Here is a 4,227-nt window from a genome sequence, read left to right as displayed (position 1 = left end):
TACTGGCTTGACATGGGCAAACACAATCAGTCCCATATAGGCTGCCTACATTGGCTCAAGGTAGTACCCACATGGGTAATCTCTAGTGTAGTGATGGGTCATTCATGATTGATCTGTTCATTGCATCTGTCACGTGACAAATTAATGAAAGACTCTGAAGGTAAAGTAATTATTTATGTTCCCTATAAATTATTTTTGGCTGCATTATTATGATTTTCTAATTTGGAATATTATCAAACAGTCTAGTTGGCACATGACCAACCTTCAAAGTTGAAATATGATTGTATCAACGTTAAACAGCAACTGACATTATTTCAAAGTACACAATGTTGATATAAAGTTTAATGCTAAATCATTGAAAAATGTTTTTATCAAAAGCAAATCATTAAACAATTAAAATATCTATGTTGAATCAATGTCATGTCATTAACAAGAAATATCTGCCTTTTGAATTATTATGATCATTAATATTTTATTTATTAGCATTTTATGATATTTTGATCAAAACATCTCTTCAAAAATCCAAATGTATATGCACAAATATAATTATTGTCATTAGTAACAAGTATAATTGATGCAGTTTTAATCTCAAAAGAGCAGTGAGATTTTGTGTGGATTTACAATTTTGTGTAGGTGCCTACAGTTTGCAATTCATTATTACATTTTTATTCATACACTGAACTTAACAAATAATACAGCCTAAAAAATACACACGTTTCTTTAAAAAAAACCTCTTTACTTTCGTTACCACTCTGAAACAATTGCAGTTGGTTGTTTCACCTGGTTGCTTTCATCGTGATTGGCTAATCTGACTGTCATCCACGAAACTGGCCAATGACAAAAGTGCGCGGCTTCTTACTGGTCAGGTTTGACAATACGGCCGTTTGGTGCTGTGTGTTTGCCACTGACCCGCGAGATTACTCGGTCCCTCAGCTCCTGATTATGTGCTGTTACATTCTTATTTTAAACTAATATGAGCTGTGACATGTCAACGGAGAACAGATGCTGGAGTGTGAACACAGAGGAAGGGGCAGACTGTATATCAGGTAACACAACATTCTTCAGTCAAACCAACGCAAAGTTGTGTTTTGTGTCCATAATTTATGTGAGTGAGAGGTTAATCGCGATTAGCGTTTAGCTAGTAGTTATGTATTTCAATGCAGCGTCCGAATGAGCTGTGTTTGTATTAATGTCAGCTAACTTAGTTTAAAACTCAAACTCCTGAGAAGTAAAGGAACATCGGAATAAGTACAGTGAATGAGAAAACTGCAATTTACACTCGGAAACACATGTTTTATATTTGTATGCTTGTGTCGATGACAGTTTCGGAGTAATTTTTATTTCACCTCTTCAAATACTGATAACTGCTAATGATAAGATATTGGTTTACATTTTTAGATCAAGCACAGAGATCACCCAACACAGAGACTACACAGATGTTATTCAGTTTTAACCGTTTCTAGACCTCACATTGGGATTAATATCTTAATACTGATAACTGCTAATGATAAGTTATTGGTTTACATTTTTAGATCAAGCACACGTTTTTCAGGGAAAACAGGCACCCAACACAGAGACTACAGTAAGATGTTATTCAGTTTTAACCGTTTCTAGACCTCACATTGGGATTAATATCTTAAGTATGATTCTAATCATAAGTACATTTGTAAGATGTTTCCTCCACTGGTGAAAGAAAATGAGTAACTTTTTCCCCCTGTTGTCTGTCTTCCTCTGAGGTGGCACAAGAAAAGGGGAATAGGACTTGTCACCATCATCAGTCCTTTATTTCATTCACTGGAGAACATCACAACCTTCAGATGTGTCCTATCAGGATAAATGCTGCTGCAGGGGAAATTATATGAAGGTTGGTTTGATTGTGGTTTACAAATTGGCGTTTTTAAAAAAAAAAGCTACAGTTGTTTACCTTGCTATGATATCTATGGAAAGGGTCCATTTTTGTGAATCCTTTGTCTTTTTTGGGGGGATGCACATTTTTCTGATGGGATTGTCATGCATTAGGTTTAAACTTTGAATCATTATTTACAGTTTTAAACCTGAGAGTTTGTTTATGTTGTCTAAATGGCTTATAATGTCAAATGGCAGTACAATTTAAATACGTTTAAGATTGTTTAAAAGAATGTTTAAAAAAAAAATCATTCTTATTCTTACTCCAGATTCTCCAAGGATCCAGCTGAAGCCCCGTTCACACTACAAGTGACACGCAACGTCAAAGCAACACGATCCCATTCATTTCAATGGAGAGCTGGTGATTTCCGGCGACAAGAGCAACAGAGGCCGTTGGTGACCAGATGACACGACAAAGTTCAGAATCCTTCAACTTTATGCAAATGAAGAGCGACTTTCAGGAGCGACAGCCAGTAGGAAAGAAGATGGTAGTTCTCCTCTCAGCCGTAGATGAACATACGCAATGGGAAAAAGTAGGTTCTGTTTCTCATTCATTTTTGTTTGTATGTACGGATTTAATTTGTATTTGTTATATATTTAGTATTTTGCCTCCAAAATGTTTGTAATTAGCGGCAAGAAACCTGATTCGCTGTGAAGGCAACCAGTAGTGAGAACGCCCAAGCAACCTCATCGCCAGCCCGTGAACGCAGCTTGATTACTGGCCACTTGGAGGAGGATTGTCCTTTATCTGCTACACTGCACTGTCACTTCTGGTATGGATTCACTGACCTTTTGTGATATGCGAGATGTTTTGATTTTACTAAATGTAATAATTTTACTTAATTAGATTATACATAATTTACTTAAAGGGACAGTTCACCCCAAAATGAAAGTTCTACCATCATTTACCCTTCATCACCCTTATGTTTTTCCAAACCTGTATGAATTTCTTTCTTCTGTTGAAGACAAAAAGATATTTTGAAGAATGGTGATAACCAAACAGTTCATAGTAGCCATTGACTAACAAGACATACAGTAGTAGGAACACAATTACTGTGGAAATCAATGGGGCCCGTCAACTGATTTGGTGAGTAAATGATGACATAATTTTTATTTTGAGTGAACTATCCCTTTAATACAATGTATAATTATGATTTATTATGAATTAAGTGTAATGTTTCTCTAAAAATATTATCAGAAATATATGGAGACGCATCTATTATCAGAAATTAGAGCTGCACGATTAATCGTTAAAAGATCATAATCTAGATCCAAACCCCATTTACTCTTATTCCTAAATGACAACGATTGTTGTTGTCGCATACTAACACCGTGTCTACACCAGACGTGACAGTTAAAGTCTGTCTGCTAGACGTGACAAAGCAACCGTTGAAAATCATTTAACTATGTGTCAGTACATCATAATTAGAACGAAGCATCAGTTTGCTGTCGGGGATTTATCATGTCGCATCGCATCCAGTGTAGACAGAGTCACTGATTATAATGGGTTCTATTGCATTTAGTCGCGGCACGCTGCGCTGCTCTGGTGTCACTGGTGTCGATATGGTGTAAACATCCATTTGTTTTAAAAAGCAAACTTAACATATGTCTTTTTTTTAAATCCTAATTAGGAGACGACAAGCACACAAAGTTTTGTGCTGTGCTACTCATACTAACCAAGCAATAAACACCCCTTCCCATGCTTGGTGTCTTACAGATCAGAGTCCGAAACAGTCACTTGTGGGACAACGTTGTCCTGCAGCACTTCAGTCAATAAGTAGAAAGAGAATTTTAGATTGACATGGCAGTCATTTATTATATTCTTTAATATAATATTACAACATCAGCTCATTTTGTGCATCAAACATCATTTCTACTTCAATACACATGCGCAAAACTTTTCTAGTTCAGTTTTCAATTTGATCAAGTGTTTACATGTTCTATTTAATGGATTAGAGAAGGTTTATCTCACCTTTCTAAAGCAATTGAAATTGTAATCGGTTTGAGCATTTTTATTTCAATTGATTTGTTTACATGGAGCTTTTTCAGAGCACAATGCTTCATGTCAATGCACCTACTGATCCAGACAGAGAGGGCAGTTGTCATGTGTAGGTATGAAACGGTGTCACAGTTTTTCAACAACACTTATCGCTTTTTGTTTTTTTTCTGTGTTAGAATTATTCAAATGATCACAGAAGTCCTGGGATAAAAGTTTAGTTTGGATATAAACACTGATGTCTACAGTAGCGATCAAAATAGAGCAAATCATTTGAAAAAGTTGACACTTCAGATAAAGATTATATCAGTGACGTTACACCAGTA

General features: G+C 35.7%; 1 long non-coding RNA gene across 2 annotated transcripts in view; it reads left to right on the top strand.

The window, feature by feature from the left end:
- Window positions 1-900: 900 nt before the first annotated feature.
- The window catches only part of LOC107553657 (uncharacterized), a 4,287-nt gene continuing 960 nt past the window's right edge, over window positions 901-4,227 (top strand). The window contains exons 1-5 of one of the 2 annotated variants that reach the window (XR_001604980.1): window positions 901-1,046; window positions 1,533-1,582; window positions 1,737-1,864; window positions 2,175-2,438; window positions 2,536-2,678. This is a non-coding gene — a long non-coding RNA (uncharacterized lncRNA). Of the gene's footprint in view, window positions 1,047-1,532; window positions 1,583-1,736; window positions 1,865-2,174; window positions 2,439-2,535; window positions 2,724-4,227 lie in introns of those variants that run through there. The other variant, XR_001604979.1, reaches the window with a different exon arrangement.

The sequence above is a fragment of the Sinocyclocheilus grahami genome, unplaced genomic scaffold (assembly GCF_001515645.1).
Source record: "Sinocyclocheilus grahami isolate Dianchi unplaced genomic scaffold, SAMN03320097.WGS_v1.1 scaffold476.1, whole genome shotgun sequence".
Classification (NCBI taxonomy): domain Eukaryota; kingdom Metazoa; phylum Chordata; class Actinopteri; order Cypriniformes; family Cyprinidae; genus Sinocyclocheilus; species Sinocyclocheilus grahami.
This window is presented reverse-complemented; position numbering and strand designations above follow the sequence as displayed.